The sequence below is a fragment of the Hyperolius riggenbachi genome, chromosome 7 (assembly GCF_040937935.1).
Source record: "Hyperolius riggenbachi isolate aHypRig1 chromosome 7, aHypRig1.pri, whole genome shotgun sequence".
In the NCBI taxonomy this organism is placed as follows: Eukaryota; Metazoa; Chordata; class Amphibia; order Anura; family Hyperoliidae; genus Hyperolius; species Hyperolius riggenbachi.
In genome coordinates, this window is record NC_090652.1 from 241,588,805 (window position 1) to 241,614,601 (window position 25,797).

At 42.3% G+C, this 25,797-nt stretch overlaps 1 protein-coding gene across 2 annotated transcripts in view; it reads left to right on the forward strand.

Moving 5' to 3' along the window:
• The window catches only part of ZNF385B (zinc finger protein 385B), a 271,136-nt gene that overhangs the window by 26,059 nt on the left and 219,280 nt on the right, over window positions 1-25,797 (forward strand). The window contains exon 1 of one of the 2 annotated variants that reach the window (XM_068245426.1): window positions 7,877-8,013. The exons of the other annotated variant lie outside the window; for it this stretch is intronic. The gene's annotated coding sequence lies outside the window, so the exon portion shown is untranslated. Of the gene's footprint in view, window positions 1-7,876; window positions 8,014-25,797 lie in introns of those variants that run through there. 2 annotated transcript variants of the gene reach the window in all.

The following is a 25,797-nucleotide window of genomic DNA, read 5'->3' on the forward strand; positions in this document are numbered from 1 at the left end:
GGAGATTGTGGCCTTGCAGAAAGGGAACATTAAGAGCGCATTCACAGTGGGACGTTATTGCCCTGCGTTATAAAGTCATTATAATGCAGGATAACTGTAATGATCGCTGCTGCAGCAGGCATTGCTGGAAGTAGTGGTGCTGCAGCTCAGGTAGTTCTGATCTCTTTTCATGCAAGCTGCATAGCTTTGTCTGCCTTTCCCTGCTGTCAGCTTGGGACTGATTATCATTCACCTGTGTGGGAATCTGCATGTCTGCTCCCATTGGATGACCTCAGTATAAAGATCTGCTTCCTGCAGGACTCCTCGGGTTTTCATAGCTTCAGTTTAAGCCTGTCTTGCTGTCGCTTCAGCCCCCGATCGTGTTTCTTGTTCTAAAGATACTTTGCTGGTCTTGCATCATATATTGGTTCATTGCCAATATATATGCATACCAGCACGTTTATTATTTTCCTTGTATTCGTGTTACGTTGATACATCAGTGTCGCTGATATATACGTACACGAACTGTTTATATCCTGTGTTCAGTTAGTCAGTTTCCAGCACGTTTTGGTAGTTTGCGCGTATCGTGACCACCCGTGCTGAGCTAGTATCCTGCTCCTGGTCCTGTTGGTGGATTGCGTTCATCTCTGCGAGGAGATAACGAATCCTTCTTAATCCTGTCCTGTTGCCGTTTGTGGATTGCGTTCATCTCTGCGAAGAGATAGCGAATCCTTCTGAGTCCTGTTTCCTGTATTACTCCAGTCCTAGTCAGCGTTCCTGCTTATGTCATATATCGGTTCATTGCCGATATATACATATGTTAGTCAGACGTTACAAATAGTTTCATTGATAGCTGTAATTGTAATACGCTAGGAAAACATACTTATTGTATATTTGTCTGTGTTACGTTCATCTATCTTGATCCTGCTATTTCCTGACTATCCTGTCCTGTCTTTGTGAGGCACGCCATCGCTGTAAACGCATTGGCTGCCTCATTCCAGTCTGTCTTGTTGTGGACAGTTGCTGTCACTAAGTAGTGGCTAGTTAAGCAAGCGTTCATTCTGTCTACCTTCCCTAAACTCCTCAGTTCTGGTTTATGCGCTCAGCGCTACTTTGCGCTGAGACGTTATAGCGAAAGCATTGGTTGTGGCTGTCGGATCTGCACCGGCTCTGTGCGCCACAATCTCCTATTGGAGTCAGTCCTCCCCTCCACTATACTAGGGATAGCCTGTTTCCTTGTGCTAGTGTGTGTACCTCCTCCACGCCAGCTCATGCGTTGCATGCTGACTGTGGAGAATACACCACCAAGCCTTACAATAACGCACTGTAATGTTAAGTCTATGCAACATTCACAGTGCAACTTTAACGTCGAGTCGTAAATGTTGCGTTATGGTAACTCAATGCTTGCAGTGTGTCACCTCTAAACGCAGACGTTTAAAGAGGAGCTGTTAGGTATAAGGTCTCAGAGAAAATAAACACATATATCAGTAGCTAAAGATTGGCTGTACTTACATTACATATGCATTTCACTGTCCACGTTTGGATTTCACAGAATTTGTATATAGTATATGCAGAGATAGATGCTCCTGACAGCTCATGGCAGGCTCCATGTTTTTCTGTCAAATGTGTCGTCATGTCCTGCCTGCTTCCTGATCACAGATAAGCTCCTACTTGAACAACACAGTGTGCAGTGAATATTAATGAGCCATGTGGCTAGGAACAATAGCTGACTCCTGCAGTGTACTCTGCCCGGAGATTTATCAGTACTACATGCTGGACTGATTACAAGCTGCTGTAACGTCTCATTAGCAGCCGAGGGGAGGGCCCCAGAATGCTTTGCAGTTTAGTATGCGGCTTGCATCCTTATGGGTCTATAACAGCCTTTCTGATAAGCACACATCAAAGGTAACTGAGATTTTTATCTTCACTAATGGCTTTATGGCTTCCTTCTAAACTGTTTAACACAGGAGAATAGAGGTTTAAATTAGCTTCTGCAGCCTGACAGTTACTCTTTAACAGATACAGAGAGGCATACATTTCATTGCCTGTATGCTCCACTGTATCTACTGTATGCCACGGTAACATAGTGTTAATGTGCGTTACCCTATTTTTTTTGCGTTGCAATGCTGCGTTGTGACTATAAAGGGAACCTAAACTGAGAGCAATATGGATGTTTCCTTTTAACCTCCTGGGCGTTACACATGCCGGAGGGTTTGCAGCCAGGAATCCCCTGTTAAAATGTTGAGCCATCGGATAGTTCTAATATCTTCAGCTAGCACTAGGCTAGCTAGAATTGGTGGTCGCATCCTTAGATTACGTCTGATCCCCCCCGATCACCACTAAATGCATTACCCGCTTGATCCAGCGATCGCAACAGCCTCTCTGGACAGCTCTGCTCTTCTCTATGGGGAGGATCGAACATGACGTCATGACGCGACGACATCATGACGTCATGCACAGACCCGATCCTCCCCATAGAGAGAACCGGAGATGTGCCGGGAGGCTGCGCGATCGCTGGATTCAGGGGGGGTAACGTATTTAGCAGCGATCGGGGGAGGATCAGACGTAATCTAAGGATGCGACCACCAATGCTAGCTAGCCTAGTGCTAGCTGAAGGTATTAGAACTATCCGATCGCTCAAAATTTTAATGAGGGACTCCTGGGGACAACCGGCGGTATGCCCGACACAGTGTTGGGCATACCGCTAAGGAGGTTAAACAATACCATTTGCTTGGCAGCCCTGCTGATCTCTGTGGCAGCTGTAGTGGATGAATTACACACCTGAAACAAGCATGCAGCTAATCCAGTCTGACTTCAGTCAGAGGCACCTGATTTGCATAGTTGTTGAGGGGCTCTGACTAAAAGTATTAGAGACACAGGATCAGCAGGAGAGTCAGGCAACTGGCATTATTTTAAAAGGAAAAATCCACATCCTTCTCAACTTAGGTTCCCTTTAACATCACATTACAACGGAACATCCCACTGTGAATATGCCCTCAATTACATTTATTTGTTTACAGAATTTTGTGCTCTAAAATGTACACCAGACCCTTGCTTGACACATTTTGGCAAGTTACAGGCAAAAAATTCATGAAAATTAATTGACCCTCTTTGCACAGAAATCTAGCAGAAATTGAATGACAGGGAGGATAAAAGTTCATCATATCATCACCATATTCTATACCACACTGATGTGGCAACTGCGCACACTTCAGATTTAAAATGTAAGCCCTTAAATTGAAAATAAGAATGTGGGTGTCCAGGAAGGGTCTATGTATCATTGCTACTACACATACAACTGATTAATTTCATTTCAAGTTTGTTTTTAAAGTGTAACCAGCACCCAAATGACCTTGTTGACATCGCCATAGCCACAATTTACATTGTGGCCTATGGTGGTGCCCATATTAACAAATTTGCCGAGTGCATAGCTTAATTGTTTTGGGAAAAGGTCACCTAAAGGACAAAAAGGCAAGGGGAATATTTTTCCTTTGACTTGTTCAACCTGCTGCCCTGTGTTATGACACTCATTTAATTTATTATTATTTTATAATGTATTATTATTAATTTAATTTAATATACATGCCTTGTCAAGATGATCATCGTTACTAATAGGCGAGTGTAATGCAGGTCATGCTCCTTATAACAAACTCTCTAAGCTTTGGCTTGTAAGAATAATAATACAAGGTAAATTTGCTGTACATGTTGACCCTTTTTAATCCCATTTTTATGATTCAGTATCCCCTCTAATCCCCATTTGGCCAGACACAACGTGTTTTCACTTCTTCTGTTTTGAACTCTTTGTCCCTGCAAATCCTACAAATTTTGGCAAGGGTTTTTTCAGTTTTTATGCCAGTTTTTCTCTCGTGCTGTAGAAAATGTTTAATACTGGTCAAATGATTAATTACATAATCCCTACCTACAGCCTTTTTGCCTTTTTTTTTGGGGGGGGGGGGTGTAAATTGGGACTTAAAGTAAGCTTTTACTACATGGACAGTAACCAAGAGATGAAGCAGTTCACTGTGGTACTGAATCATTGGGGGATTTGGCACCTGGTACTTTCTATATTGACAGTATGTCTTGCTAATAAGTAGTCACTAAATATTAAAGGGGTTAGAAATAATACATCTAGAAGGCCTTTTGAACAAGGATATTGAGGTCTCAGGGTAAATTCTCATGATTAAGGAAAGATGTTACATGAGGACAGAGTAATGATGGGCTGGGACAAGTGCTATTTAAAGGGGAACTTCAGCCTAAACAAACATACTGTCATCAAGTTACATTAGTTATGTTAATTTGAATAGATAGGTAATATAATCTCTTACCCACACTGTTTTAAAAGAACAGGCAAATGTTTGTGATTCATGGGGACTGCCATCTTTGTCATGGAGGCAGCCATCTTTTTGGTAGAAAGGAGGTGACAAGGAGCAGGAGACACAGTTCCAACTATCCTGTGTCCTGATCAGAGATGTGGCGAACGGTTCCCGAACCGTTCATGAATGACGTCACGCTCATGCGCAGAGAGTGCCCGGCAACAGGAGCGCGATCTAGGACGCGCTCAGCCGGGCAGCGCAGGCATACTACTCCGGGTCAGTGCGACCCGGAAGTAGTAAGAGCTCCAGAGATGTTCGCCGGGCGAACAGTTCGCCACATCTCTAGTCCTGATTACCCCTCCCAGCTGCGCACCCTAGGCTTCAAAAGTCAAATTCAAAATGTAAAAAAAAAAAATTGCACCAAAACAGCAGAACGAGAACAACAAAATCAGAAATCCCATCATGCTTTGCACAGCATCAGGGGAAAAATGCCCGGGCAGTTTTCTTCAGTGCAGCTAAAAATTAGGCTTGTATAAGAGAAACAAAGTTCTGATGCTGTGAAACTGTTAAAGAAACACAAAGCCTTTTCAGTGCTGCTTAGTCGATTTTTAGTCTGGAGGTTCACTTTAAGCAGTAAAGATTAGGATCCAGCAAGGGAGATAGGTAGATTTAGGCATCAGGGAATAAAGCTGTTCAGAATAGGCATTATGGCTATCTGGAAGTGACAGGAACAAGGACACATAGTTAATATTAGGCACAGGAGAGGGTGGCCATAATGGTAAAGCAAAGGCTAGAATGAAATAAAATGAAATATTAGTATTAGGCTATGTGGGGGAGGTCTGAGCAAGGTTCAAGACTCTCATAGGTCCTCTACTATCATTTAGGGAGTTATATACTCTGTGAATACTCCATACGCAAAAGTGGCATAGATTTAAGATACCCAAGTCAAAACACACTAGAAGTTCCCAAATCTATAAATACAGTAGATACCTTTCAAACAGATACTTTTAATTGCATCAGAAGCCTTTGACTCTTGGGAAACTATGGAAAATCCCATCTTTCCTCTGCAGTGATAACAGTCATGTATGCTTTATGCTCCACCCCTTCCTTAGATAGATAGATAGATAGATAGATAGATAGATAGATAGATAGGTTTAGATGTTATCCAACACATTTCACACTCTTATATCACAATTATAGTTCTAAGTACAAACTCTTTTGGGGAAAAAGGGGCACAAAAGGTTAATAGGTTAGCTTTTATTTTATTCTGACAGCCTTATCAGTGAGTCATAATGAGCCAAAGGTGCTGCCAGGAAATTGTTCTTTCATCTCATACTGTAGAAGAAAGGCTGACCTATAGCATTGAGCTATTATGTGCAAGTTGCGTTATTATTGTATTTTCTTAATTACAAAGCTTTCTGATTAAACTAGATATTACATTATTGTGCAAGGTGGTTGCACCGAATACACTGCCTGTGAACAGGCAGGACATTGGGATTTTCACAAAAAATTGCATTACTTTGGTTAAAAGGTAAGTAGGATTCCCCAATACTGAGCAATGGTGAGCAGCTCGCATTGCTCCAACACCCCACCATCACCACCACACTGCACCCATTGCTTGATTGCTTAATGCCCTACACACCTATCTATCCTGCATCCCCACCCTTCTCTAACAGCTGTTAGACACTGAAGATGTCACTTGAGTATCTGGTTGGTTTTGGGGTGTCAGTGGCCCTTTTTTTGTGTTTGTGCGTTTAGTTGAAAATAAAGAGGGGGAAATATGTATGTAGGCAATAATGCACTAACATTTTAAAGCGGAATATTATCCAGCATTTCATCTTTGCTCGTAAATATTATTTACAGCATATTAAATGCAACCAGCATTTTTTTTTTACTAGACCAACCTTCAAAGGGTTACACACAGAGCTTGAAAGTTCAGTGTAGTGAAATGTGTATGCATCCGAAGTTGTAGATTATGTTATCTTGTGTTTACTTAATTGTATCAAGTGAGGAATGTGACACATTCTCTGACTGCGTGTCTAGTGGATTTACAAAATTGGATGAACACCAGCTGGCTGAGGCTGAACTCTGACAAAACAGAGGTGTTGGTGGTAGGTGGTCCACACATGATGGATAAAGTTCAAAACGCTCACCACCTCAAACTAGCAATTGGGGGAGATACTGTGCAGTATAAAGACTCTGTGCGAAACCTTGGGGTGATCCTGGATGGAAATCTAAAACTCAGACAGCAGGTATCAGCTGTCGTCAAGTCTTCCTTCTTCCATCTAAGAAATATAGCGAAAATAAAACACCTTATCCCAGCTGAAGACCTACCTGCCCTGGTTCACGCATTTGTATCCTCCCGCCTAGACTACTGCAACGCCCTGTTAATCGGATCTACAGATAAGGTTCTGCGCCCCTTACAGCTAGTACAGAATGCTGCAGCCAGACTCCTAGCCAATGCCCCCCGCAGCTCACACATCACCCCAGTACTGCAAACTCTTCACTGGTTGCCAGTAAAATGGAGAATCAATTTTAAGATCTGCCTGCTGACATTCAAGGCTCTACACCACATGGGACCCAAATACATAGCGGATCTATTGGAACTTTATGCCCCTCCACGCACCCTCCGCTCTGCCAACAAGATGAAGCTGGTTATTCCCAGGATACACTTAACATTTGGTGCTCGGGCCTTTTCCTATGCAGCCCCTACTCTATGGAACTCACTTCCACAATCAGTACGAGAGGCTCCTTCTCTGGACAGCTTTAAAAAAGGCTAAAAACTCACCTCTTTTCCCTAGCCTTTGAGACTGCATAATGCAGGGTCACAGCGCTTTGAGTCCCCAGGGAGAAAAGCGCTATATAAATATTATTGTTATTGTTGTTATTGACTGTGGAGAAGCAGTTCCACACAGACAGAGAGTCAAAGCATGTCTGCTTTCACTACATAATAAATAAAACCAGTTATTAATAAAATGCAAAGTCAGCTCACAAAGCAAAAAACTGTACTTTTGGGAACCTATAATATCTAAATGAATAATAATACTTATGCGCAAATGCAAATATGATAACCGTATGGCATATAAAAAGTAGGAAAACCTGTTTTTATTGAATATTATGTCAGGGTTTTATACCGCTTTAACACTGTTATTTCTGTTCCTGGTAAGTTACCAACCTCACTGCTGTTAGCTAGCGTTTCCATGAATGTCAATGTTTACTTTTTTAAATAAATCAAAAAACATGGCAGAAATGGTTGGGTCTGTTGAAAATCGGGTTAATATTTCATCTGACTTCACCTTTTCCCTTGAAAACACAAAGTGCAAAGGTCAGTCTATGGGACAGAACTAGATGTTTGGTTAGAGATCATTCTTTGTAAGTGAGTTTTTAGATTAGCTTTGTAAATGCGGGTTTATGTGTAGAGTTAATTTCTGATGGTGTTATCAGTAGACCAGGGCAATGTAATGTGACAGCAAATAGGAGCATAGGTAGTTCTGTGCCATTCCTGAAGTCTATGAGTTGTATTGTAGCTGACAACTTAGCTAATGTAAACCAATGTGAAAAAAGGAGGAGGGCTTCTGTTGCTGTTCCAACCCACCGTGGGATCTGCTGGAAACAGCACCTGCCACTACATTGTCCTCTGCATTGTAACCATGCTGGGACAGGACGCTGCAGACAACCTTCCAAGAAACTTAATTCTCCATTAAATTCACCGGCCACTCAGGTACTCTCATAAATAACTTGCACTCACAGCATATATAGCATATACTAATATAACATTCTCTCTCTCTGTTAAATTATGGGAATGTATGCTGAATTCTCAAGGTGGCTGTTATTGCTTATATACAGAATGAATGAATCTGGAAGCCCAATCTGTTAATCCTTATGGTAAATACTAATCGCATTGAATTTTCTATAACGTTTTATGCTATGCAGGAGTTTGGTTTTAATATAGAGAAGAAATCAGTGTTGACCATTTAATGCAAACCTGAAGCGAAAAAATAAACTTATGAGATAATTAATTTTATGAGTATTACAGCTCAGAAATACTGTAGAACACACACACACACACAAAAAGAGAACATTAGGAGCAAATATAATGTCATATTGTTTTCTAATACAGGAAGAGTTAAAAAAAAAACTTCAGTTCGTATCTATACAAAAGAGCTCCTCTGAGCTATTAAACCCACTGGGCGGAATACAGTCTGCTTTTCTAAAGCACTTAAACAGCCAAGTAACAGTGAGATAGACAGCTTGTGATAAGGTTTTACGTCATGAAAGTTCAATAGTCATTATTTCTGCTTTGTTTTATAGCTTAAAAGACAGAGCATGGTTTAAAAACTGCAACTGTGACAGTATGATGGAATGTTAATTTTTTAAAAAAATGAGACTATTTTCTTTGCTACTAATGTTCCATTCATTATCCGTTCTACACATACAAATCATTATATCATTAGTTTGGGGGTTTTAAATTCAGCTTGGTTTGGTTTCTTTTGTTATTTGTGTTACTTTTGTTGTATCATTAATATTATAATTGTTATAGTGTTTCTAGCTAAGTTATGATGAACCAGAACCACTAGGATTTTGTAAGGGGCTAACAAGGAATTTAAAAGACCTCTTATGTTCATTGGACATCTAATGTATTTCAATGGTGTTGCTTATTCTGTTGATTTTTAATTTTCTAGGTTTTTTTTGGTTTTTTTTTTAATTGCACGAAAGTCTTTTAACTGTGTGCGATTTTGAAGTTAATAAGATACACTTTCATGTAAATTTCCTTCATTGATATGCACAAAAAAATGTGTAAACTGTGAAATCGCATACAGACATGTATGAGGGTATATTTACTGTGAATTTTACAAATAAAGGCTTTTAATTAGATATTGTGATGAATAGCGGAAAAGCCGCCGCATGTTCTGACAGTAAGGCGGCTGATTCCACGTCTGATGCGGCGGTTTGTCCGCGTCAGCATGCGTCTGGGTTGTCTGGAACTGGTGGTGCACATGGGAGGAATGGCGTGGGGGCCGCCGCGTGTTCTGACGGTAAGGCGGCGGATTCCGCGTCCAGTGCGTTGGTTTCCCCGCAGCAACATATGTCTGGGCTTGCTGGACCTAGTAGTGCACACAGATAGAGAGCTACGCTACGCTCCTGGATTCCCAGGAGGACCTGGGAATCCACACTTAGCCAGTTACTATATATCATGTGTGTTATTCTCTAGCATAGTTCCAGGGTGTTGAGATCACGGCCCTCACACCCCAGACTAGGAATACTGTATATCATCTGTGTTATTCTCTAGCATAGTTCCAGGGTGTTGAGATCTCGGCCCTCACACCCCAGACTAGGAATACTGTATATCATCTGTGTTATTCTCTAGCATAGTTCCAGGGTGTTGAGATCACGGCCCTCATACCCCAGACTAGGAATACTGTATATCATCTGTGTTATTCTCTAGCATAGTTCCAGGGTGTTGAGATTACGGCCCTCACACCCCAGACTAGGAATACTGTATATCATCTGTGTTGTTCTCTAGCATAGCTCCAGGGTGTTGAGATCACGGACCTCACACCTCAGACTAGGTCTTGTTCTGATATCTGTTATGACCTGTAGCTTTCCTGACTATTCTTCTGATCTCTGATTTGGTACCTTGCATATCTGATACTCTGTTGCCGACCCGGCCTGTCTTACCTTCTGGCTGTCACCCCCCCCTCAGGGTGTCCAGCCTTCCCGCAGGGGTCCCCTGCTCTACAGAGGGGACACTGCTCCTTATCAGTCAGGGACTCCCTCTCCAGGTGTCCTTGACTGCAGTAGAGTCTTCTCTACTTATTGGACCACCTGCTACCCCGGTGGTCCAAAGGTCACTGTTGCACCAAACACTTACACACTCAGGTGTCTAGAGGTTAGACATATTTGATTATTGGCGATTTTGCATATCCCCAATCATCAGGTATATCTGTATTCTTGGGGATACTGCAGATCGCCAAGAATCAGATTCTCTCTCTGGTTGCTGACACCTATCGTTACAGATATATAGTATTAAAAATCACTTAACTGAAAAAATGCATCTTTATTTGCAGATAAATTATTATCATCATACATTATATTAGAGACACAATTTAAATGGTGTAATAACCGGGGCAAATGGGAAAATAACGTGTGGGTTTTATCCACAGCAGTAAATTTAATTTTAAAACTATAATGGCCGAAAACTGAGAAATAATGTTTTTGTTTCTGTTTCTTTCTAATTATTCCCTTTAAAATGTATGTAATATAAAATCATTCTTAACAAAAAGTACCACCAAAAAAGGCTAATTTGTGTAAAAAAAACCCCATATAAATTATTTCTGTTTGATTAGTAACAATACATTTATTGGCGAATGAATGGGAGGAGCGTGATGTGAAAATTGCTCTGGTTTTTAAGGGTAAAAACCTGTGGTTGGGAAGTGATTAAAATAAAGCTTTGGTTTTGGACGAATTGATGAGAAACCAGCAGTTCTTCTAGTTCAGCCCTAAATGCCACTAGCAAAAGTTATTTCAGTCTGCTTAACTTCTTGGGGAAGGGGGGGGGGGGGAGCATAAGCAATACCGCCTACTTGATAGTGTTGCTAACTGAGACTGGCAAAGTAGAATGCAAAGCCAACCATCATTCACTCAGTTAGTGCAGGTGTAGAAAATGAATAACTCCTGCTATATGCAGTAAGCATAAAGAAAGATGACATATAATTGCAAAAGACGTGCAAAGCATGGACACAGGTTTACTACAAATTTTTAATAAAAGTACAGTTTGTCTGTAAACTGTAAACCAATTAACCTCTAAAGCTTCAAAAACATTTTATGTAATGCAGTGCATCTAGATACGGCTAAGGCTGTGTACATCCACTAAATGACATTCAGTCGAGGCAGAATCTAGTGAATGGATAGGACATGTCACCTAAACATCCAACATGCTGGACTGTTACTGACAAAGATGCCTGAATGCTCCTTGAGTGTATTGTTTTCCTGCCACATCCATCAGAAGCCGCTCCATCATGCTCCTCATTCCTCCCTCCTCCCTCAGTAGCATGAGCTGTGTTGGTAGTCTCTAGGCCAATAACCCTTTGTCTGTAAACCTCAGCCCCAACCTGTCACCCAAGAAGTCTAGTCCCGATACACCACAGGTGACAGTAATTGTGTGTGTGTACTTAGTTTAGGTTCACAATGATCAGCACAGTTACTGTGCAGTCAGCCACATTGAAGCAGGTTGTTATAGTGTTCAGCGCCGAAACTAAACAATGCTATAGCAGCAGGGTGCGTAAGGGTAATTTGGTGTTCCTGGTTATCGCTGGATCCCGAATTAAATTTTCCTCCAAGGTCCTACAATTCGGAGGGGGAATAGTATTTAACACCGCCAGGTATATGAGCATCAGCAGGGTGAGCTGTCATTTGGCTCACCCTGTGCTCAGCTCACTGGCGACATACTAATACATATGCAGCCACCTTTCAGTTGTGGATCATTTGCCTGTTGTTTACTCTATCTTCAAATGAGTGGTGAATTCCACATGGGCATTTAGGGCTAGTAATTGACAGGCGTGATCACCCTTTACTCCATTTTTGAAAACCTTCAACTGCCAGCCACTCAGTGGGGAACTGGCCATGACAAAGAGTATCAGTAAATCATCAAATCATAGTCAAAATGGCCAATTGTTAACACCGGGGTCCTGGAAGGGTCAGGGTTAGGATCTATGTATTACGAAATAGAAAGTAATGTTCCAGTCAGCAGGATAGTGTCAATCTACAGAAGGATCATGGCAGATGGTTTGTAATGTTGATAAATGAAAGATGAAGCATAATTGCCAAGTTCCATTTAGCATGTGGATGTAGCTAGTTAAGATATTGACTATCTGGCTGCATAGTTTACTGGTTAAGTGCTCTGCCTGTTCAATAAGCTGCACCTATTTAGTAAGGAATTTCTTGGGCAAGTCTCCCTAATGCTGAGAATACACGGCTCGATTCCGATAGATAATTTCCGACATGTCCGATCACCATTCGATTGTTTTGCCGCTTGATTCACCATTGAAGTTAATTGAAAAAAGAAAAACGAGTGGAAGATAAGAGAATTGAGCAAGTAAAATGATCGGGCACAGAACTGAGCGCCAGAATCAACCCGTGTATTCCCAGCATTACACTGCTACTGCCTACAGAGAGTGCTCTTATAGCTGCCTCGCAAGCACTTTGAGTCCAACAGGAGAAAGGCACTATACAAATACTGGAATTATTATTATGTTACTATAGGAAGTTGTTATAAAAAAATGTATTTGCTTTTAAAAAGGACTCCTACTTTGAAGGCCTACTTTGATGGCAATCCACAGCTATCTTTTCTTCCACTGAGAAGTTTTATTGATTTTAAACACAAAGTAACAAGTAAAAAAGCGATTTAATAGGGTCCCAACTTAAAGACTTTTTATTGGCCTCTAGTATTTATAAAACCTTGTCTATACCCAATTACCCTACAATTAAAGCAACCATCAAAGCCTGGAAAATCATAGCGGGTCATTTAACTACTCCCTCAATCCCATTAAGTTTAGTGTTTTCTGAAGTGCGCCTGCACAGGTGATAATGAATGGAGAGGGATGAATTACATCCAGTAAAGGGAGGTGGATTAGTCAGAATAACATGGACTAGTGCACTCCATAGCTATTTTGTTTTATTTGTACAGACACAGAGTAACAGCTTATACTGTACTGTGCTGGTGATGGAGTGGCAGTATCTTAAAGAATACTTGAAGTATAAAAGACAGTCTGTCTTGCCAGGCTCTGTCTTCAAGAGACCATGAGATGGATGGTTTGGGGTGTTTATACTTACCTGGATCTTCCTACAGCCCCATTAGGTGTGTGGGGTCCCTTGCCGTCCTCTTCCGCCGATCTACTCTTAAGATCCCTTTTGGTAATCTGGCCAGCCGCGCTCTTCTGCACATGCTCGGCAGGGCCGCGCCCGCACCCACTGTCACGCTGATGCAGTTGTAGCTTTTTCAAAAAAATTTGTGTGGTGGCTCTAGCCATCCCCATCTGTGTTGCTGTGTCCCGCCCCCAGTTTGGAAGCTGCGGCGTAATTGGTGTTTGTCGAGCTAGGGGCAGACCACGGCAATGCAGACGGAGGTTTCTGAAGAGCTTCAGCAGACTTTTGGAAACATGGTTGCCACTACATTCCCAAGGAAGGGGATGGAGCGTCACCTGTGTCTGAATTAGGGTGGATCAGGTATGTAATTAACTCTGAGACCACCACCTCCCGCCCCTTAATGATCCTGCAGAATTAAGATAGCGACTGACATGACCGGTTCTGTTATTCATCCTGGAGGTACTCTTTAAAAATAGAGTAAAATTAATAATGCATGTTCATTGCTCTATTGATGAAACCAAAGCCCTAATTTTTGATCAATATGTCTTAGCCTCCAGGCAAAACTGTCTAATCTGTTCATTCAGACAGGTGGTGGCTAACTGCCCAATTATAGTGTCATTAAAACTTCATCTCATCACATCTGGTGACTGCAATCCACTTAAATAGCAGTGAATTAGGATGAAGGGTAGTTGATGGGCCACATCACTGCCAATCTCAGATGCCTTCACACGTCTGCAAATGCTTGGCTGACACCCTAAATTGGCTGCCAGGTATTGAACTCACTGCTTCCAGCTGTCCATGAGAACGTAGCTTCGGAGTTCATTTTTAGAAGATGTGAGCTAATAGAAATATCATGAGTAATGCTGCATACTATGAAGCCTTACCAGCTTAATTGCATTAACAATGCAGCAAACTTGGAGTCTACAGAGTCTAGATAAAATCAAGCTGAAGTCCAAATGCCTGCTTGCCCTACGCTATTGTTGTGAAGCCTCCATACTAGGAAATCCAGCACCTTTTGAGGGGCAGACAGTAGAGTAGATCATGTGTAGCAGAACTCAGTGGAGATGCATATGATAAAAATGTGCAATTTCTCTTTAGTGTCCTTCCCTTGTAGTATACCATCCCAGTCCACCAAACCTAGATTATCCCTGAGTTAATTAAACTTTGCATGATCAAAATTCATACTTTTAGTTGTTCTGCTACTCCACGGCCTCTTAATCATCAGATCAAACATTATCATAATGTGATCACTATTCCCCAAATATTCTTAAGCCCACACATTTGATACATTATGTGGTCTATTTGGAATGACCAAATCCAGTAGCACATTCCTTCTAGTTGGTTCAATTAACATTTGAGTCAAGTAACTGTCCTGTAGTGTTTCAGAAACCTGCCACTTTTACCAGAATAAGTAGCTTCAATATCCTAGTCGATGAATGGATAGTTGACGTCACCCATAACTATGACCTCACTTTTACTTACAGTTTTCCCAATCTGCTGTAGTAACTGCAGTTCTGCAGTATCATGTGGCTGCCTATAGCACACCCCAATAAGCAATTGGCAACAGTTCTTTCCACCATGAATATTTATCCAAATGGACTCCACATCTTCACAATCTTCATGCAGTTCATCGTTCATAGTAGTTGTAAAATAATTTTGAACCCAGATATAAACCCCACTACCTTTTCTGCGTGCTCTATCCTTCCTAAAGAGAGATCTGTTGCCTTCCCATACACCACAGGCTGATTTCCAACTGACTTCACCATGAAATCTCTCAGGAATCGGCCTTGTGTCGCTGCATCTGCCACCTGGCCGATGACCCCCCCCCCCCCTCCTTTATAATGTAAACTGTTCATACACGCTCCCCATGTGGTTGCCGGCATATATGTGGGCGCGTGGGTGATGTCACACATGCGCCCGCGTTACGCCAGCAACCACGTGGGGAGTGTGTAGGCGAACAAAGCGTGGAGCTGGCAACAGGCAGGTAAAGCATACTGCTTCTTTGTGATATTAAAAAATACAGCACAGCACCCATCTTACACATTTGTTACAGTATGCAAAGCATATGTAAAGTGGAGAACTGTGAATGGATTCTAAGTAAAATAATCACATTAATAAACTATCATGCTCAGGGCCGGATTTGTACTTTTTGCCGCCCAAGGCCAACTATACCATCTGTATGGTTGTTATCTCTGTGTGCCCCAATGAGAATTCTACTTACTTTCCATCATTGGATGTCACAGACAAAAACTATTTTAGTAATACGTGTATAGATTATTAGTTATGTTTTCCTTAAGAACTTTTATGTTATGTTTGCCATCTCATTAATGATGGACCCATTGTGTCACCATAGTTAGGCTGATGTGTACCTGCAGGATAGAGCTTACAGGTCTTGCAGGGACGACAAGTACAGGACAGAGAGTTCAAAGGATAAAGCTGTCTTTGTAGATAGGGATGGCTGCATAAAACAGCTTTACTGCCCCTTACTGTTTCGCCCCTAGATTTCTGGTGCCCCAGGCCATGGCCTATGTGGCCTTGCCAGAAATCCGGCCCAGATCATGCTGCTAGTATGGCACCAAGAATAGCAGCAATATAACCAGGGCTGGTCCTAGACTTTTTGCTGCCTGAGGCAGACTTGTGAGCATGTGCGCCCCCCCCTCCTTCTTCCCGATTTGGAATGATCGCACAGCATCTGACAATTTACTCTGATTTCAAATGAAACACTGCTGCCTCGTGCCTTCACCCTCCTCACTCGCTGTCCTCACACAGCGCAACAAGCTGCTTTTCCCCAATGATGATCTCTTCACCTCGCTCACAGTATAAAAATGCTGCCTCTGTAATCTCTGGGCCTGATGCAGATGTTTCACCTTGCTTCATGACAGAACCGGCCCTGCATATAACCATTTTAACATTCAGGTCCTGAAATACAATTGGAAGGATTTCACAAGATGGTATCGGAAAAAACTGGACCGAAATCAGATCAGTTTCCCAAAGCAACCAATCCAGTTTCAGCTGTTGAATGATATCACGTTTATGTTGAATTGCTCTGGAGAGCTGTTTCATTTTTTTCTCCTGATTTTTTTTTTTTTTTGCACCTGTCTTTATAAATTGAATAATCGTAGTTATGTTTGTGAACTTGTTGCATCAAAAAAGGTGAAGTTCTGCACCATTTCCTCTGTTAATTAACCTTAATTACATCTGTGGTCTTTTGTCTATGGCTGTTCTCATAATAATATTATCATGTTAAAGATAACCTGCATTGAGAGGGACATTTCTTGGAGTCCTGTATTTTTTATTTTTATTTTATTTTATTTTTGTTTAAGGGTTAAACTTCTAAAATGCCCATACATCTGACGATGTGTGGGCAGATCAACCAAGAGACAGATCTCTCTCTGATTAAATGTGATTGGAGAGAGATCTGTTGCCTTCCCATACACCGCAGGCCAATTCCCAATCAATTTAATGCTGAAAGTTGTCCGGAAATGGCCTTCTGACGCTGCATCCGCGCCTCGCCTGCCCGGCACTGTCCAGCCTAATGGTCAGTGTTTCCCCCCGGTGCCCCGTGCACTATACATTACCAGTCCATGTCTGCCACTTGTCCACCGCTGGCTCTGGGCTCCTTCATCCATACATGCGCCTCACGTGGTTGCCGGAGTAACGTGGGGTGAGTGTGTGACGTCACAAATGCGCCCCTGTACACAACAGCAACCACGTGGGGCATGTGTATGGACAGGGGACTGCGCCCAGAGCCAGCCTGGAGTTAGCGACGGCCCCGGACAGGTAATATATGGAGCATGGGGACTATTTGGGGTACAGCATCGGGGATTTTGTCATGTTCATCTTGTCCCGATATGGCTCGCCGTTAAAGGGACTCCGAGCTCAAGTAAAAAAAGAAAGTTGTACTCACCCGGGGCTTTTTCCAGCCCAGTGCTGGTCGGGAGGTCCCACGACGGCGTCCTGGCTATTCTCCTAGTCCCCGCTCCGGAATGGCTGACCGGCCGCAGCCCGGGCGACACTCTGCTGAGTGTCGGGCTGTTCCTTCCGCGTATGATGCGGCTGACGTCACATGCCGGCCGCCTCGCGTCATCACGGCGGCCAGCGTGGCAGTACGGCGCATGCGCGCTTTAATCGCGCATGCGCAGTACTTTCACGCCGGCCGCCGTGATGACGCGATATCTTTAAAAGTCATTTTTAGGAGAAGGAAGATAGATACAATCGTTTATTTCATTAGTTTATTTTCGCCCCGGGTGTCCTTTAAACCTAAGCAGTGCCAGCTGGATTTTGCCTGTATGTTGTAGGTGCTACATTTGCTATGTGTCCTTGCACTGTGATATTGAGTAAGCCCTGTAGTCCTCTGTACCTCATTATAACACCATTTAAAGTACAGAGAGTATTGACATTTAGTGTGGAGTGTGCCGTCTCTACACTTCAGAGTCTCGGAGCACAGGACTAGGCTTGCGGCTTTCATTTCTGCTATTGAGACAAAGCGAGATCATTCCAAAGGTGTGATATATTTGATCTGTAGTGCACTGACAGCCTCTTGCATGCTATATAACCTAGCTGTGTTCTTTTAAGTGCTTTGCTGAGCCGCCAGGCTGACTGGAAATGGTTTGATAAGACTTTTATTGGTGCACCATAGGAATATGTGTTAAGCGCCCCGCATTATAACAGGCAACAGGTAAAAAATGTATTGTTAAAATTCTATCTTTCTTCATTTTCAATTATTCTAATAATAATAAGAGGCCTTGGTGAGAACTGAATGAAGAAAATTACCATTGATTAAAAACACCCCAAATCATTCCTACCTTCCATGATACATTGCTTTTGTGTCTGTAATTTTATCTCGTACTTTAGGGTTTTGTTAACTTTTTATGTCATGATTTGCTTGCAGAACAAATTTATTTACATGTGCCAAGGGAAAATGCAACGCATTTCGCAGGTATGACCCCGCATCATCAGGCGCTTGGCCCAGCTACAGACCTGCACTGTACCAACTCCTACCTATTGCCTAATTCCCCTGCCGTATGTGAGTATATTTGTCCAGCATTTTCCCCTGGCGTATGTAAATACATTTGTTCTGCTAAACTTTGTTGGCATATCTCGTGTCTGTTTGTAGCAGGTAAGTCCCCCACCGCCTCCACAAATGTTTTACTTTTTAGACATTTTTATTCTTCTGGCACCTCTGTATCCCTGTTACATTGTTCTACGTCCACACTTGGTGGAGGGGTGTCATCCTCTTTTTTCCTGATCTACGGAGAGCGACTTCTTAATCCTGAGTGAGGTCAGGTCTAATCTCCCCACCTGCATTTACAGTGGTTGCCTTTGAGGTAACCCTGCTTTGTGAGTATATTTGTATTTACTCTACCAACTTCATCCCGTATTACCAGTACATACTACACTATATTTTATTTTCTTGGTGTCCCTATCTATGTTCTTTTTATGGTAACTGAGCCAATAAACTGAGATGACTAAATCGGATAATGAGTAATGCAGGAGTTATATTGCACTTGCTTGTACATGAGAATAATCCCATGTTATTACATTGAAGCATCCAGTAAGGTGTGGTAGCCATTGGTAATTTATGTGCACGCAGCTGCCTACTTGAGGAACTTTAGTATAACAACTCCACATTAAAAAAAAACTATCTGTAAATAATATGCTCCTTCTGTGTGTGTGGCATAAGAGCAAGTAAGCCTTATGCTGAATACACACGGTGAGTTCCCGCACTCGATTTCCCGCTCGATTCCCGTCGATTCGTTTATTTCCAACATGTCCGATTTGCATTCCGATGGATCGTTAGGTCGATTCGCATGCAAAGTCTGCCAAATCAACCTAACGATCCATCGAAATGCAAATCGGACATGTTGGAAATAAAAGAATCGACGGGAATCGAGCCGGAAATCGAGTGCGGGAACGCACCGTGTGTATTCAGCATTAAAGAGACACTGAAGCGGAAAAAAAATTATGAAGAGTTAAGAAACTCCAGTTGTTATCTATGCAAATAGCCATTGAGCTCTGAGACTTTGAAAGTTGTGGAGAGCTCTGACTTCTGATTAGGTTATCTCAACTGTATTGTGTTTTTCTTTTGCAGAAAACAGTTCAGGACAGGTCAAAAGTTCACTGCCTGTCCTGAAAAAATGTTTAGAATGCTGATTAATGTGTAAACTGCAAGTATTATGCTGGGCATACACGGGTCGTTTTTCATTATCAATTGAGCTGCTGATGGCTCGATTGATAATATCCGACGTGTCCGATCACCGTGTCGTCTCAATACCGCGCTCGATCCCTCTGGGCGGACAATGGAAGAAACAAAGCGCAGATAAGGAAGTGCCCGTGGGGACGAGCGGGAATCGATCAGGGCGCCCGCGGGGACGCGCTGGGATCAAGCCAGCGGCTCGATTCCGGCGCACAAACGAGCTGTGTATGCCCAGCATTAGAGATGTAGCGAACGGTTCGCCGGCGAACGGTTCCAGGCGAAGGCAAAATTTTACAGAAGTTCGATTCACCCCATAATGCTCTATGGAGCAGAACTTTGACCCCCTACATCACAGTCAGCAGGCATATTGTTGCCAATCAGACTGCACTCATGCCTGGAGCCCCACCCCCACCCCTTATAAAAGGCAAGGTCCTTGTGCCGTTTTACTCACTCGTCTGCCTACACTAATTACTTAAGGGACAGCTACTACACACACTCTGCTAGGGAGAGTTTAATTAGGCTCTGGTATATTACTCACTACCTCCACCCTCCTACCCTCCTACCGGAGGGAGGAGGGTCTCATCTGCCCGGGAATTATAGTATTTCAAAAGCCAGCTTACATACCGTGGCTGGGAATTGAACCCAGGCCTCACTGTGTGGTGGGCAAGTACCTTAACCACTGTACCACCAACACTACTAACTGAAATTAGCCTAGCATGTACCATTTCTGCTCAATCCAAGAGAAACATTAGGTTGCTTAAAGGGAACCTTAACTGAGAGTGATATGGATGTTTCCTGTTAAACAATACCAGTTGCCTGGCAGTCCAGCTGATCTCTGTGGCTGCAATAGTGGCTGAATCACACCCTGAAACAAGCATGCAGCTAATCCAGTCTGACTTCAGTCAGAGCACCTGATCTGCATGCTTGTTCAGGGGCTGTGGCTAAAAGTATTAGAGACACAGGATCAGCAGGCGATTCAGGCAACAGGTATTATTTTAAAAGGAAAAATCCATATCCTTCTCAGTTTAGGTTCCCTTTAAGGATTTGTAGCATAAAAGCCAACTCACATTGGCTGGGAATTGATCCAGGTCTCACTGTGCGGTGGACAAGTACCTTAATCGCTGTACCACCAATGTTACTAACTGAAGCTAGCCTAGCATGTACCATTTCTGCTCAATCCAAGAGAAAAATTAGACAAGACAAATAACATTTATATCACGCTTTTCTCCTGGCGGACTCAAAGCACCAGAGCTGCAGCCACTAGGGCACACTCTATAGGCAGTAGCAGTGTTAGGAAGACTTGCCTAAGGTCTCCTACTGAATAGGTGCTGGCTTACAGAACAGACAGAGCCGAGATTCGAACCCTGGTCTCCTGTGTCAGAGGCAGAGACCTTAACCATTGCACCATTAACAGTTGTCCAAAGAGAACCCCAGATAGCCGGGTAGATTAATCTCTCTCTCTCTCTCTCTCTCTCTCTCTCTCTCTCTCTCTCTCTCTTTCTCTTGTATTTCTGAGCATAAATGGATTGAGCATAAATGGTACATGCTAGGCTGGCTTCAGCATGTGGTGTTGGTGGTACAGTGCCTGGCTATCTGGGGTTCTCTTTGGACAACTGTTGAACACAAAAGGAAAGGCCTACTGCCTATAGAGTGTGCCCTAGGGGCTGCAGCTCTGGTGCTTTGAGTCCGCCAGGAGAAAAGCGTGATATAAATGTTATTTGTCTTTTTTCTCTTGGATTGAGCAGAAATGGTACATGCTAGGCTAGCTTCAGTTAGTAGTGTTGGTGGTACAGCGGTTAAGGTACTTGCCCACCACACAGTGGGACCTGGCCTGGGTTCAATTCCCAGCCATGGTATGTAAGCTGGCTTTTAAAATACTATAATTCTCTGTCAGATGAGACCCTCCTCCCTCCGGTAGGAATAGGTAGAAGGGAAGGAGGGAAGGACAGGACAGGCCTGTAATTAAATATTGACCTTAAAATAGGGGTTTATGTGAAATCTAGATTTTTGCCTGGGACTTTTGATGTTTTTTTCACTCAATCATGTTGTCCTCCAGGTATTAGATCCCTTGAAACATGTTTTCTATCATTTTTCCAGCTGGTAGAATTTTTTCTAATTTTCAAAGCTCGCCTCCCCATTGAAGTCTATTGCGGTTCGCGAACTTTTTCGCAAACTGAACCTTTCGCGGAGGTTCGCGAACCGAAAATCAGAGGTTCGCGACATCACTACCCAGCATTAGAGAATGATGCAATGTTATAAAAAAAAGCTGTATAACTGAAAAGAAAAACATGAGAATAGTTTTTTTTTCTACCAATGTTCTAGTAATTACCCCTACTACACAACCAATTCATGATATCATACATTTTTTTCCACTTCAGTGTCCCTATAAGTTCAGCAGGTTTATAGGGCTTTTAGTTAAAGTGATACCATAACCACAACTTTTAAACGTGGCCTTTAGGTACCCCAATTCAATCTTTCTAATAGTCTGTAAGGAAATATATTGAGAACATCGGCTGTTCTTACACTTTATGCATTTATTAGTTTTCCCTCTCATTCTTCTGTTTCTGTAATTCAATGTCTTTGATTCTCCCCAGATCCTCCTTAATGGAGCCCTCACCTCGTTGGCCAGTTTGGCTTATCTCCCTTTTTTCCATCACTCCTTTTTTTTTTTTTTTTATGTATTTCCCACTTAGCAAGGATGCAAGCTGCTGTCTCTAATTTTAAAATACCCACATAGCTATATAGAGCCATATCAATCCATGCCATGCACTGATGAGGACCATAAAGTCTGAAAAACACATGTATGCATGTTGGAATGGTGTGCTTCTGTAAAATGTATAAGCTACAGGCTCATTATACAACAGGGGTTCCGGATGTGTGACTGAATTTAAGGGCCGTAAAGCGATGATTTGCATATTTGGGAGTGATGCATCATGGAGATTTTAAGTCAAGGGGCTTGATTCACAAAAGCGTGATAACTTAGTTATCACGCCTAAAAACTCAGTTATCATGCCTAAAAGCTTTACACAGGCAAATTAGGGTGCTAAGTAGTTTGCACCCTAGTTTGCACTCTAGTTTGCATGTGCATACTAGAGTGCAAACTACTTAGCACCCTAGTTTGCACGTGCAAAGTTTTTATTTTGTGAATCAAGCCCAGAGAGAGCCAAGGAGCTTCCCGGGGGTGAAATAGCCTCTAAGCCAATAAAAAAATAAACAAATAAAGATGCCCCTTTACTAATTTCAGGAGGCTGTATTATACAGAAACAATAATTAAGGTACCCCAACTCAGACATCCTGAAAATCTGCAAAAAAAAATAAATCTAAAATCAACTAATAAGGAAATCTATGGAGGATACAGACTGTGTAGAGCTTTGTGGGCTAGAGTGAAGGTGGCTATACAAGGCAACATCAAGTTGGTCACTTGTATCAATTGAACATGCTGCAAGATGTCAGGCCGACGTGCTTGATCAGGTGCACGGTGGTAACATTGTGCGATATCGTGAAGGGTAACGAACGGGACAGAATTCTCGGCGTTGTCCTCCCTAGTGTAAAATGTGCCCCAAGCATGAATAATTTACCTGCCGGTGTCAGCCGCTGGAACTGTCTCCGCACTCTTCCACACATACACGCACCCCATGTGGTTGCTGGTGTAACATGGGCGTGTGTGTGAGGCTGCATCACTAGGCCAATTCCTGCAAGCTTTCATGTTAAAATCTATCAGGAATTGGCCTACGGTGTATGGGCAGCTGACAGATATCTTTCCGTTCAGATTAAATCAGAGAGAGATCTGTCTCTTGGTCAAATTTGCCCATCATCGCTAGATTTATGGCTACCTGAAGGCTTCTTTCAGACACAAAGCTGAGGATGGTAAATACCCCACCTGTCAGCTGCTTTAATACACTGGCTTGACACTTGTTAGTATTCAGCACGAGCAGTGGACAGGCAGTCCACCATGAAGTCACACCTGAGTGCGGCCGAGGTTGTGCTCAGACATGTCACCGTTTACTGCCGCAGTGTAATACTATCACGTGTCAAACGCTGGCATGCATATATTTTCTAACGCTGTCTTTGGCTGCATTTAAATTGCACCAGAATGGCGCTCATGGCCAGCAGATGGGACTCTTAACATCTCCACAAGCGCACAGTTCAGCCATCCATTTTAAAGAGGCCTCATCTCAGTTTTTGACAGCTGAATAGACTGGGGTAGCAGCTGAGTAAGAAGAGAGGTGGATGAGCCGAGCTGCAGAGTTCACCATGGTTTGGACAAATGCTAGTCCGTTAGATAGTAGGCCACCGAGGAGCATGTTACAATAATCAAGCTGGCTATGATTAGGGCATAATAATAATAATGTGTACGGAGGGAGCAATATGTAAGATATGTGTCTGAGATGGAGATGACAGGCTGTGGTTAGTGAGTGAACGTGTGGAATAAATGAGAGAGCAGAATCCGATATTACTCCTAAGCAGCGTGTCTGACAAGCTGAGGTTATAGCAGTGTTATTGACACTTATTATTTCAGGCAGAGAAGTGGATTGAGACAGAGAGAAAATAATCAGTTCTGTTTCACTTGTTAAGTTTTAGGAAGCGAGAGGTCATAAAAGAACATACAACAGAAAAACAGCAAGGGACATAGCATAGAAGAGTAGCGAGGTCTAGAGCTGTTTTTTTTTAGAATCGCATATCACCTACATATCAGTTGTACTAAAATCCACCCATTTAACAGTGGTCCCATTCTACAATCAAATAACCAACATTGGAGGTATAGGTCATACTACTATACTTTGCATGTACCATACTTCGAGAACAAACAGTTGTCTGAATAAGTACATTTTTAATTATTCATAGTTCTTAAAAGTGTGTCTCCCAACAAATATAGTAAAATACATTAGAAATAATAATAATAAAATTATAATTTTTTTAAGTCTTAATTGATTTGTGAAAGTGGAAAATTCACTAATACTGACATCACCCATGTAAAAAAAAAAATAACTTCCCCCTTAGTTGCTCAGTCATCCAATGATCTAAATTTCTCTGATATTGAATAAAGGTGAATCAACCTATCAATTGAATAGAACATGCTGGGTAGTTGCCTAAAAGGTCTCAAGAAGCAGCACACTGTGCCTCATTCAAAAGAAATTACAGAAGATATGAGAAAAAAAAGCCGCTAAATCAGTCTGGGATGGGTTACAAAGCAGTCTCTAAATCCTTAGGTCCCATACAAACCACTTTAAGATACAACATCCCTCTAAGCTGAGAAAACTTGGAAAAGGGATAAATCTGCCCAGGAGCTTCCTTCATAACAAAATCACCCCAAGAATCCAGAGGAAACTTATCAGGAAAGTCACAAAAGAGTCCAAAGAGAAATCAGAGAAGCTGCAGGTCTTTCTCTACTTAGATGTTATGGTTCTTAATTTTAGCATTAAAAAATGCATCTGTAGGATGTTTTTACCCCGTATAGTGCGCAATTTTATTTTAGTTTAGCGCTATTTCAAAATTGTATAAAAAAAACCATATATATATCATGCAGTCACATGTGCTTTAATTGCAGTTATAAGGATAAAGAAACTGTATAGGTAATAGAAGAGTTAGGCAGTATAGTAACCTGAATTGACTGCTAGAGGACAGTGTAGGAGGGCAGGAGAGATAGCAGATTATTTCTGATAAGATAATGAGGTGTCTTACCTCAAATTACGAAATCTTTGTAACATACAAAAGATTTGTATTTAGCACAGGCAACGCATTTCGCGGGTCTAAGTCCACTTCCTCAGGCCAATAACAGTGACAAATGATTCAGCGCTGAATTAAATAGATGGACATCTTCTTTAAGGGCCTAAAGAAGATGTACATCTATTTAATTCAGCGCTGCACTGCCCTCTATAGAGGCTCCCTATGCTGACTGGTATACATCATTTGGCACTGTTATACAATCCCGGGCACCTCTTTTCCCCTATTTTGTGCTTAGTACACCCTCCAACATAACCTGTTAGAGGGGTGGTGACAGTATACCCGGGGTTGCCAGTGCCACCATGGTGGACACTTGCCTCCGGTTTTCCAAGAGAGCAACCACCTCCGGGTCCCCCTGGGACTTCCCCGAGTGGAGTCGGGTTTATGGTCTCCACCTGCTTCCTGTGGTTGGTTGCCCCTTGCAACCCTCCTTTGTGGGTAGCATTCTTATTTTCACCAATTTTTTTCCATCCTTATATTGACATATTGCACTACTGGGCTTCCGCCTTTTTATCTCTTGTGCCTTTTTTTACAGGGTGCCCTGACACCCCCACCACAACACTTGTTGGTAGAATGATCAAACATTATATTTGTGTGCCTAATTTTCAGTATTATAATTTAACAAAAAATAGAACTCTTTCTGTGTTTGGCCATCATAAATGTTTTAGAGTTTTCGTTATTGTACGGAAAAGGTAGTTGGTTGCTGAAATTGCATTGGGG